General features: G+C 45.7%; 1 long non-coding RNA gene across 1 annotated transcript in view; it reads right to left on the bottom strand.

Moving 5' to 3' along the window:
• Positions 1-11,860: 11,860 nt before the first annotated feature.
• The window catches only part of LOC125940818 (uncharacterized), a 99,700-nt gene continuing 99,012 nt past the window's right edge, over positions 11,861-12,548 (bottom strand). Inside the window, exon 3 of the long non-coding RNA XR_007464027.1 lies at positions 11,861-12,093. This is a non-coding gene — a long non-coding RNA (uncharacterized LOC125940818). The remainder of the gene's footprint in view (positions 12,094-12,548) is intronic.

Here is a 12,548-nt window from a genome sequence, read left to right as displayed (position 1 = left end):
CTTCGTTTCTCCCTCCCTTCTGCCTCTTCAACAGCGAAGTGAATACTTTCCTCGTTTGTCAAAAACTACATATGCCCTTACCAGAGGTCCTGGCCGCATAGCGTGCCGCTTGATTCTTTCTCCAGGCGGCTTACATTGACCTTGACTTTCCCCTGGGAGACTCTCATGCCGCGTCTCCCACAATAACTATTCTTACGGTGCAGGGGCGGGCCCCAGTGCGTGCAGCCGACTTGGTTTTGGCTTCGTCAGGTGGCCGGGCCAGCGCACTGTGCGGTAACCGAGGCCAAGTTTTTGTGTAGTTTGAGTTTCCACTAGGACGTGGCACCATTAATTGCTTATTCCTTGGCACGTGTGGTGAGCGGACGGAGTTAGAAAGAGTGACAGGTCAACATCAGAAGCAAACATAACGTGGCCCCATCCGTGCCAACGGTCGCGACGATGTCACTGGCTGAGCCCGCCGGGGTTGCTGGCAGCGGCGAGCTGGTTTAGAGAAGAACGCGGAAGAGATGCGCGTTACTGATGCCCTGCGGCTTTTTAAAGCTCTAACGCAGCTGGCTAGAAGCGGTTGTTGTGAAGAGGACAAAGAAGCGCGGTGGCAGGTGGATTACATAATTTTATGTTCTGATTTGCACCTTTTTTTTTTCTCTCTTCCACCGTTTCTCGTGGCAACACCCTGTATACGACCCTTCACTTTGAGTGGCTACGTCAACGTTGGCTCTTCGCGCAAAGTCCGGGTGTTTTTTTTGCCAAGGCAACTAATATGCCAGGTGACGACTAAATACCCTGCTTTATAAACATTTTACAGTATTCGGTACTTATCTTGCCATCGAGCAATACTGATCGTCAACGTGCTTGCACTTTCTCTATTTAACACTCTGCGCGCTAATTCCTTGGCAGTAACGCAGTCACAGTGATACAAACAGGCGTTTGGTGACTTGAAAGTATACTGGCAGCACAGCGTGACAGAAAATAAATTCACGCAAGATAGGTGTCGATTACTATCGGGCTACAAGATAAATGTCCCAAAACAATGCAAGTTCTACCATTAACGGTCTCGAGTTATGCGTTCTTGCGCATTGGATATGTGTTCATGTTTCGTGGGTTCGCCTGTCATCCCGAAACCAGTAATAGCCCGTTTGCATGTTCTTCGCCAGCCAAATGTTTCCATGGCAAGACTGTCTGATTTTTGTTATCTATATAGGCATCAAGTGCGCTTTAGGGAACAGCAGTGGAAGAAACTGCGGTTTAATGAGTAGCCCCACTAACATTACATTTTTAGTTTGTGTGTTTTTTTTTTCTGTTTCCGTCACACGAATGTTCAGGCCCTCTGTATCATAGACAAAAACACTGGCAAGCGTCAGAGAGCACTAAATAACTGCCATGGCTTTCGAGATCTCACCACATCCTTTGCGGTCTCGGAGACAATGGTTTCTACCAATCAATTTCAGTTTCGGAACCCAGGAGGCGCATGCGTCATGACGTCATGACGCACCGGCTTGTTCCATTGCTGTAATCGCTGTGGGTGCTATACAGGTGAGCGCAACCAGAAGGAATGCAGGCGGCATTCTTGTTTATTCATTTATGATAATTTTATTTATTCCTCTGAGAAATAAATAAAAGCATATTTCATTCATCATACCTATAGCCTTGTTGCTACCCGAGGGCAGCCAATTTTACTCCGTGTAATGATGTCACGAGAACGTCGATGACGCCGGTTCCAGCATTTCGAGTCCACAATTAGTATTGCATTAAATTTGCCTTAATTGTTTTTCAAGCTTCATATTTTCTATGTAGCGTGCATTTACATGCATGAGACGTGTCGGATGGTTTCTGCCACTTGGAAATTATATGTCTCAGTGTTCCTTTAAAGGTATGCAAAAGAAAAGCACTAGATTGGTTTATACCGACAAATTATTATTTCGAAAGTCTGTTTTCGTTATTTTGCGGCAATACATCGATCATTAGAAGAGAAAATGAAGGTTAAAGGTTTTTTTTCTTTAAATTTCGCGCCGACGCCCCAGTGCCAGTACGTAAATGTGACGTCACTGATTTCAAAGTATTTTTGGTTGTTCGGGCTGTAGTGGCCCAGTAATAATTATCGAAACTCGCTAAGTTCAACGTATGGCTCTTTTAGAAGGCAATGTAGCCCGTTCTTACCGATAAAGAGTTAGATTGGCGCGAGAAGACGCTGTCAAAAACCATGACGTCACGGCGCGCTAGTGCGGGGAGTTTGAAGGCAGTGTCGCCACCAGTCTCGTTTTTTTTTTTTTTTTTTTTTTTGCGTCTTCTCCGGCTTTCCGAGCCTCTTTCTCAACATGAGAGTGTATCTTTCAGCGTATTAGAAGGGCATACTTTGCTAACACTGGTAAATGATTTATTTGTTTCTCTTTATAGCATTCCGTTAGCATTCCGTTAGCCTTTCTCTCGCTCCTCTTTCTCTCATTATCCAAGTACAGATATCTTTAAGCTGCGTTAAACGTTAAACAAACAAGACAAGCAGGGCGGGCAGATGACAAGGTATGCGCGACATTTGTCGCACGTTGTGCCCTCAAGGCCTCCCCACACTCGCGGTGGTGCTCGTCATGCGCTCAAAGAAGAAGGTTTGTTGGGAAAGAGTCTAGGCAACGGGTATTCCCTGCCTCTCCGGTGCCAATATAAACACGAGGCAGCAGCAGCAGCAGCAGTCTCATCCCCCCCCCCCTTCACCCCCCCCCCCCCCTTCCGTATGTTCACTACGGCGCCTCGTCTTCTACACGCGCTTCCTCTCCGCATTTCCGCGCAGAATGGAGAACCCAGTAGCCTCGTGAATTCGAATGAGTGAATCGTTATTTCAATCATCAATCGACAGCCCTGGCAACATTACCACAGTAATGTCTCTACAAGTTTTGGCACGGCGCCTTCTGTCTGTTTGCTTTTCCTTGAGCAGTTATACCGACCAAATGCACGCGCCTCACGGGCTTCGTCTCACCTACAGCATTGCACCACGAGTATGTAGCAGGGAGTTAACGATAGACCCTGACAATCCTGACATCAGGCATAGAGAGTGGTGTCAGAAGAGACCAATGAATAAGAGAAGTGACGTCACTCGCACGCTGTAACCTCGTACGCTGTAACGATGGCCTCCTGTCATGGTAAAAGTGTTTTTTTTTTCGGTATTGTAGAAAGATAATTTACTAATAACGCTTAAGTTATTTTCCTCCTGTTTTGTTTTGTTTATCTCCTACATTCCTTAGGCGCAGGAGTGTAATATTGCGATGACTGGGATAGCAGCCCCCTTCGTAGCCTGTTTTCCCACTTGGTCATCATTTAATATATAACAACAACATTAGCGTCCATTTAAAAAATGAACCTGGCTGTGTTCATTTTGCGTGTCAGGCCGAACGCGGAACTCACACCACGCTGCGTGAAGGGCCGGCAATAATCCCGATAAGGACACAATGCAATCGCCTTGTTTTGCTATTTGATACCCGACTACCCTGTTTGCCGTGGCTTACCGCGATTATACTTCTCGGAGACCTGCCTTGCCGAATTTCCGAGGAATCTCTCGAATTCACAATGAAATACGCTCTTCAAGGATCGATGAGAGCGCGTGGTCTGCTGGCGCGACGGTATACATGTTTCCCCAACAGTGAGGATGGTGATAAGGGAAACGGAGATACCGGTTCTATCCGCTTATACGTCAGTCTTTCAATCTAATTAATTCAATTCTGGAGGCGCTTACGCGTCAAAACCAAGTCTTGAATCTAAAGCTGCAGCTCTCTCTGTTTTAGCGGGGCACTGAAAGGGAGCTTAAAGCGAAACGCTATATATCAGCCGGGACTGGCATAGTATTACTTCGAAACTATTTCCGCGTCTTCTGCAGAACAAATAAAAGGTCGATAACTAGTGGAGAAATTGATGCCCATTATTCCAGATTTTATTTTTTAATTTTGTGCCCAGGCCCACGCTTTCATTAAAGTCCCTATATATTTTCTGCTTTCAGAGCAGGAAATCTAGGGACTTAAGCTCTGATCACCCCGCGGAGACGTCACTGTTTACAAACTACTTATCGTTATCACAGCGGTTTTCGATCTGTACAAGTTGCAGCGTAGGACTTGCATAATCGCACAGCGCGGTATAATTGTTTCACTCATAAACACTCCCATCATAAAGCAAAAAGAAACAGCACGCGAGGAAAATCGAGACTGGAAATATATGGTTCCACTCTTCCGCATTGATAAACGTTTCGCTACGTCACAAACTCATGACGTCATGGGAAACTGACGCCAGAATCTGAATGTGGCAGCGCCACCATCCGTACACGTCTTTCGTTTTCGCGTTGTTTCTGGCTTTCGAATTGTCAGCATCACCAGTTGACCTCTTTGGCACTCCTGAAGTGCAATCTGCCTATCTAGATTAACCTGGTCATCATCATCATCATCAGCCTATATTATGCCCACTGCAGGACGAAGGCCTCTCCCTGTGATCTCCAATTACCCCTGTCTTCTACTATAGCTAATTCCAACTTGCGCCTGCAAAGTTCATAACTTAACCCCCCCCTAATATTCTGCCGTCCTCGACTGCGCTTCCCTTCTCTTGGTATCAATTCATCATCATCATCAGCCTATATTTTATGTCCACTGCAGGACGAAGGCCTCTCCCTGCGATCTCCACTTACCCCTGTCTTGCGCTAGCGTATTCCAACTTGCGCCTGCAAATTTCATAACTTCATCATCCCATCTGGTTTTCTGCCGACCTCGACTGCGCTTCCCTTCTCTTGGTATCCATTCTGTAACCCTAATGGTCCACCGGTTATCCATGCTACGCATTACATGGCCTGCCCAGCTCCATTTCTTCTGCTTAATGTCAACTAGAATATCGGCTATCCCCGTTTGTTTTCTTATCCACACCACTCTCTTCCTGTCTCTTAATGTTAGGCCTAACATTTTTCGTTCCATCGCCCTTTGTGCGGTCCTTAACTTATTCTAGAGCTTCTTTGTTAACCTCCAAGTTTCAGCTCCATATGTTAGCACCGGTAGAATGCAGTGATTGTACACTTTTTTTTCAATGACAGTGGTAACCTCCCCGTCAGGATTTGGTAATGCCTGCCGTATGACTCCAACCCAATTTTATTCTTCTGTAAATTTCTTCCTCGTGATCAGGATCCCCTGTGAGTAATTGACCCAGATAATTAAACGTACTCCTTTACGGACTCTAGAGGCTGACTGGCGATCCTGAATTCTCGTTCCCTGCCAGGCTATTGAACATTATGTTTGTCTTCTGCATATTAATCTTCAATCCCACTCTTACACTTTCTCAATCAGGTCCTCAATCATTTGCTGTAATTCTTCCCCATTGTTGCTGAATAGGACAATGTCATCTGCAAGCCGAAGGTTACTGAGATATTCGCCGTTGATCCTCACTCCTAAGCCTTCCCAGTCTAAGAGCTTGAGTACTTCTAAGCGTGCAGTGAATAGCATTGGAGAGATTGTGTCTCCTTTCCTGACCCCTTTCTTGATAGGTATCTTTCTACTTTTCTTGTGGAGAACCAAGGTAATTGTGCAATCCTTGTAGATATTTCCCAAGATATCCACGTATGCCTCCTGTACTCCTTGATTACGCCATGCCTCTATGACTGCTGGTATCTGTACTGAATCAAATGCTTTTTCATAATCTATGAAAGCTATATAGAGAGGTTGATTGTGTTCCGCAGATTTCTCTATTATCTGATTTATGACATGGATATGATACATCGTAGAATAATCCCTTCCTGAAGCCAGCCTGTTCTCTTGGTTCGCTGAAGTCAAGTGTTGCCCTGATTCTATTGGAAATTATCTTGGTGAATATTTTATACAATGCTGAAAGCAAGCTTATTGGGTCTATAATTCTTCCATTCTTTAACGTCTCCCTTCTTATGGATGACTATGCTTGGATCGGCAGAGAGTATGAAATCTATTTCATTCCTTGTTTCTCCATTAGGGCTTTTCCAGGTCCACTTCCTGTTGCTTCGCTTCCTGAAGAAGGTATTCATTATTCGGAGCCTATTCGTTGCCGCGAATTCTACTAACATCTCTCCTCTTGCATTCCTAGAATCGATGCCGTAGTTTCCAATTGCTTGCTCACCTGCTTTCCCCCCACTTTTGCATTGAAGTCTCGCGTGACTACAGTATACTGAGTTTGCACCTTTCTCATTGCTAATTCAACCTCTTCATAAAACTGTTCTATTTCTTCATCATCGTGACTGGAGGTTGGGGCGTAGACTTGTACTACCATCACTCTATACTCCCTATTCGGCTTTATTACTACGACTGCTACCCTCTCATTAATGATGTAGAATTCATCAATGTTGCCCGCTATGTCCTTATGGACTAGGAGTCCTACTCCGAATTCTCTCTTGTCTGAGAAGACCTCTGTAGCAGATGACGTGGCCGTTAGTCAGCACTGTGTAAGCCTCACCAGTTCTTCTAACCTCACTAAGGCCAATATTATCCCAGGCAATGCCTGATAATTCTTCAAATAGCCCTGCTAAGCTAGCCTCATTCGATAGGTTGCGCGTGTTGAACGTTGCCAGGTTCAGTTTCCAGTGGCGGCCTGTCTGGACTCAGAGATTCTTAGCACCCTCTGCCGCGTCGCAGGTCCTGATAGTCGCAGGTGCGGAGCACATTACCGCCGCCTTGGTCAGGTGCTCCGCAGCCGCTGGGGACTGAGGGCCGTGGGTTAATTGTAGGAGTCATGAGGGAGGTAGTGGCCGAATACTGGACCAGGGAGGCCAATTCCTGTTCTGGTGAGGAAGTGACTTTGTTGAAGCTTAGTGGGCCTTCCTAATTTGGTTGCACCTGGACTAGTATAGCCCCAGTCCCTCTCGGCAATTTTTTGTCGGTGTCAGGCGCCACTTCATGCCTGAAAATGTAGTGGACTGCATGGAGGTGGATTCGAACTTACGACCTTCAGATTAGAGGCCGGGTGTTCTACCTCTACTCCACGCCACCACAATATTACAATTGAAAATTACAATTGCAAATTATTTCATTTCGTAAATATAGGCAGGGTAGTGCGCAAAAAACACCCGGAATGTCGAAGGGGCCCGTAAAACAGGATGAGTGCAGTCCTTTTCCACGGGTTGCGTGTTCTGCGCATTTGGCCTTTGTACTTAGCGTAACAGCAGGTGCTGATGACAGAGTTGAAGATACGATGCATCCGTCTAGCTGTGATTAGGTCTTTCCCCCTCTCTTCATCTACATTCGAGTGGCACATTTCAGCGAGTCGTATATTTATATGCCGGCTATTCCGGGTTTTCTGAAGTACAGTTGAAAGCAAGAACTGCGTCCGTCCAGTTTTATGCGTGCCTGTGCATCTACCCGCGACATGCTGCGCAAATGACAATCATTGATACATAATTTGTTCAAGTTTACCAATCACGGTTTGTCTGAAAAGGTTCTATTCGGGCCTTGGCCGGATTCTTGCCGGCGTAATGTTCCAAAGGTTCTCATCTAAATTCTTGCACGAGAGCGGTGTATAGATTTGAGACATTTAAGAGTTATCTGTTGTTCAAGTTCGCTCACCATGCGCCATCTTCATCCTCATCAACACCTGTCTCCCTCTCTCTCTTTTTACTCCCGTTTCCCATCCCCAATGCCGAGTAGCAGGTCAAAACTTTGATTCAGCTCGACCTCTAGAAGAATCGACATTTGGGCCCGTTGGTACTGGTCGAACAGCTTGAATGGGCAGCGCAAAGAACGACTAGGACAAAAACCGGAAAGACACAGGAGAGCGCTGTCCTACAACTAGGACAAAAAGCAGGAAACACACAGGACAGCGCTGTCCTGTGCCTTTCCTGCTTTTGGTCCTAGTCGTTCTTTGCGCTGCCCATTCAAGCTGTTGGACCTCCCGGCTTTTCTATCATAAAAATGTCTCTCTCTCTCTCTTCTTTGTCCGATGTATTTATCGTTCATGCTCCTCTAATGCAGTATATATAGTTGCACTCTATTTTTTTTTTTCGTTTTCCCGCAATGTCTTTCAAGAAAGTGCAGAGCTCTGGAAGTTGATGCACGCAACTGCCGATGCGGCGCCGCGGTAGCGCAGGCTCGATCGTCTAGCCGCCGGAGAGCGAAGCGGAAGGAAGCAGCAAACGCGCGCGCCCAGACGGCAAAGCAGCGCCCTGAGCAGCTACAATGTAGACGTACTCGGCGAGCGCCTCGACGCGGCTTCCCCCGGCGTCTGCGCGAGGCAGAGCCGCAAGATGACGAAAACACGTCTGATGGAGGGTGAGGGAAGCGGGTGGAGAGGAGAGTATGGCGCTAGTCTAGATGCCAGCCAGTCATCTAGTAGTGACTGGGTCGATCTCTTCTCTCTCTCCTCACAGGGTTTCCTACAAAAGAATTTCTAGAGGGAACTCTGCCCTTCCAAAAATAGATCTAGGCAGTTTATAGACCGCCTACAAACAGTTCTGTAGACTTTGTATACAGATATTCTATAAACAATAGTCGATAAGAAGTTTCAGATCTCTATAAAAAGTATATAGAGATTCTACGGACACTCACTACACAATATTCGATACACTCGTAAGACAATGTGTCATTAGACTGTCTGTAGACATCCCACAGACAATACTCGATGAAAAGTGTTAGGCCATTAGTCCGTGCATAGACTAGCTTGTACACAGTGTCTAGAGGTTATCTATTGAACTCTATTTAGTTCGTTTAGAAAGCCAATAAACCTTTAGACAAATTTCAATGGACTTTCTATAGACTGTCGAAGGAAATTTTTGCAAGGGCCGGACGCTGGTGTCGGAATTACGGACGTCTAGCCACTAGCATAGAATGATGGATGTACTGCATGAATTTGGCCTAAACATCGTTCACAAGCCAATCCACAAGACAAGCCAGAAGGCTCGTGCGAACGAAACACATTCTCAGCGAAAGATTGCGTTTCAAAAAAGAACCGCTGGAGTTTTACGTACCAAAACAACGATCTGATTGCGAGGCACGCCGTAGTGGGAAGTGGGGGGGGGGGGGGGGGGGGGCTTAATTTCGACCATCCGGGGCTTCTTCGAACGTGGGCCGAATGCACGGTAAACGCCAGCGCGTTCCGCCAACATCGGAATGCAGCCGCAGCGGCCGGGATCGAACCCGATACCTCGTGGCTCAGCTGCAAAACGCCATAGCCGCTGAGCTATAACGCGGCGGGTAAAATATTGCGCTATAAGAGCAACAGCTTACAACGACTACGTATGCGGGCCAAAATTAATAAAAACTAAATTATGGGGTTTTACGTGCCAAAACCACGATCTGATTATGAGGCACGCCGTAGTGGGGGACTCCGGAATAACTTGGACCACCTGGGGTTCTTTAACGTGCACCTAAATCTAAGTGCACGGGTGTTTTCGCATTTCGCCCCCAACGAAATGCTGCCGCCGTGGCCGGGATTCGATCCGCAACCTCGTGCTCAGCAGCCCAACACCATAGCCACTAAGCAACCACGGCGGGCCGAAATTAATAAGCCTGTTGTGTTTAGAAAACTCTGATTAGAGGGCTTGGACATTTAGAAGATGAAGCGCATAATAAACGTCACAAGTCCGTTTCAAGCCGCACGCACGGTGATTACAGAAATCGTCGGTCATTAGAGAAAACAAAAACCATCGTTCCCACGGTAGCTCAACAATCACAGCGCCGCATTCTCCCCTAGCGGCTTTTGTAGAAAACTCTACGCCCATCTTGTTTTTGCCTCTCAACTAGCAGCCACACGGGGCTGCCCCGGGTCGATCGCCAAACGCCGCCCGTCGCAAGCGACGTCACCGCCGGCCGGAAAAACGGTTTTGGGGAAGTGGATTGGCAATTGCGCTGCCGAATGGGGAGCGAAAAATAGAAACGGTTAAGTGGATCCCCGTGGCCTCCCGAGTGCGTGCGTCACGTGGGGTTGCTGCTGCAATGACTGGGCTGGTTTGGCTCTCTGGAATGCCAGGAAAAGACCGCGAGGTTCGTTAGCGAGACGAGCGTGACTCAGAGATCGTGATTCACACGAGCCAAGGTACACGTGGGACCACTGCTCGAGTTCGTCCTTGACCTTTGCTTTTTAAGGACGTCTTCGGGACTTGAAGTTTCAGCGAAAATGTCGCAACACACTGCAGATAGGACGGTCGTTGTCTTCTATTCGTGTGTTTAATGAATGAATGAATGAATGAATGAATGAATGAATGAATGAATGAACCAATCAATAATCAATCAATCAATAATGAGTGAGTGAGTGAGTGAGTGAGTGAGTGAGTGAGTGAGTGAGTGAGTGAGTGAGTGAGTGAGTGAGTGAGTCGGTCAACAAAATTCATTTGAACAAAGCTCGACCGATGTTTGACTGCGCAGTTATGTGCTATAACTATACTTCAGGAGTTGCGAGTATATATCTACCTGCCATTTCCCACAATATTCTTAAACGCAGGATAAAGAAGCCGTGAAGCACTCTACGACAGGGTCGTAAGAAAACAAATTCTGGATTGCATCTCCTGATGTTTGTCTTGTGACACGTTGGCGCGACACCTCGCAATCTCCATAATGCCAAAGCCAGCTTTGTCCAAAGGCATTATCGGGCCGAACAGCGCAAGGATTAATCCCGCAACAATTCTGCGCTCTAGAAATAATGAAGTCGTAGCAAACTCCTTCCTGCATAAATAACTTCCTCTCCCGCATTTAAGCCCATTGGCTAAAGTTTTCGTACTAGCCATTAGAATCCGTTCACCGTTCCAAGGCAACAACAAAGTGCATCACCTTTGTTGTGTGCCTTTTCTTTCTCTAAGGCTGCGCGCCGGGTACTTCAAAACGGCATAAGCTTGACACAGCATTCTTTTCAGGAACGTATAACGAGCGCTGAGTTTTCAAGCATGGAAAGGCGAGAAAGACAGTTTACTATATTGTTTGCCGGGCAAGATATGTTCCAAAAGGTGTAAACTTTTTTTAGAGAGTATATTCCACAGTGACGAGTACTTGAACTTTCACAAATGGAGTTAAAAGTACCGACTTCATAAATTGCTCTTGCAAAGGAGAGTTTGCCAGTCCTCGATTTTCTCTCGGAGAGCGTTTTTTGTCCGAGTTAAGAGGAAGCTTTAGTTCGGGGTATCCTATCTAAATACATAGGAAAGGAGAAATCGTTTTTGTCGACAACCACTGCACCAAATTTGGAGAGGTTTGTTGTACTTAAAAGAAAACGCTAGAACATAGTGACTGTTGGGAGCGTTATCTTTGATTTAGGCCATCTATTGTTTAAATAAAATTGCCAAAAGTTGCAAATTTTCAGAAAACAGAACTATCAAGTTTGCAACTGTGTAACTCAGCAATGAAACATTATACAACATGTCTGCAAATTGCATCTAATAGTACATTAACAGCGGACAAAAGTGACGTGTTATACACCACTCTGCACTATACTTTGCTTATGTGAGTACGACTTTTTTAAAGCCCTTGTAATCATTGTAACAAATTGACGTATGCTGTAAAGTTATACATCAAATTTCCCCCCCGCTTTAAATGCTCTAACGGATGCAATTTACAGCACTTCGATATCTGTTTTTGATGTAGAGTGACAAATTTGTTGTAAACTTCGGCTTCCATCTTAGAGCTTTCATTCTTCAAAATATCGCTTCCAACAGTCACTAGAATTTAACTTTTTTTTTTCTCTAAGATGCAACAAATTTCATTAGCATCGGCCAAGGGGTACAACTCAGAAGAGCATTTCTGCGTTTTACATGCATTTAAGCAGGCCGTATATAGGAGTTGGCCCGGAGCTTAATCTTCCTGTTTAGGAAAGTGGGGTAACAGCGGATTCTGTCTAGCGGGAAAGACCATTTCGGCGGAAAGGAAGGCAATGGAAAAAGGAGCATTTAAGTGGCGGTGATGGTGCCGTGTTCGACGTTGTGCGTCACACACTTTAATCGTTCCTGGCGATCCGAAATGAGGAAAGACCTGGCGGGTGGCAGTAAAAAACGACGCGTCACTCACGGCTCGTGACTCACGTGGGCAACCGGCGCGTGTGACCTTCACCGGCCTTGGTCCCGTTTCGGGAAACGATGACGTAATGGCTGACGTCGCTTGTCCCGCGCTGCTCGCCGCCGCCTTCATTTTTGGGAAGCTGGACAGAACAGTGGGAAATATTCGTAAGCATGAAACTCGGCACTTAATTGCGGCAAATATTAATAATACGAATAATAATTTTAATAATAGCAATAATACACATGTATTTCTATATTTTGTTATGAAAGAGAGATGGATATGACCACAGTGAGCAAAACACACTACGTTCTTTTTTTGTAACGTGTCTGTGATACCATTTCTTTCTGTGCTTGTGTGCGTGTCTGAATACATATACACGTTTTACATATATATTTATGTGATTCTCTGTATTTTCTCTTTCCTTTTTTTTCCCTCCAGCAGAGAATGAATGAAAGAGTATTTCTTTCATTTAATTTTGATTAATTTTAATTTTGACAGTAAAATGTATCTTGGCATGTTTTCTTCTTTTTTTAACGTTTTTAGTGCTCAGATAGTGTTAGCAATGTTAGTAGATGTATTTATGGTTCCTCCTAT

This window comes from Dermacentor silvarum, chromosome 10 (genome assembly GCF_013339745.2).
Source record: "Dermacentor silvarum isolate Dsil-2018 chromosome 10, BIME_Dsil_1.4, whole genome shotgun sequence".
In the NCBI taxonomy this organism is placed as follows: domain Eukaryota; kingdom Metazoa; phylum Arthropoda; class Arachnida; order Ixodida; family Ixodidae; genus Dermacentor; species Dermacentor silvarum.
Note: the sequence above shows the minus strand (reverse complement) of the source record. Positions and strands in the feature narration are given on the sequence as shown.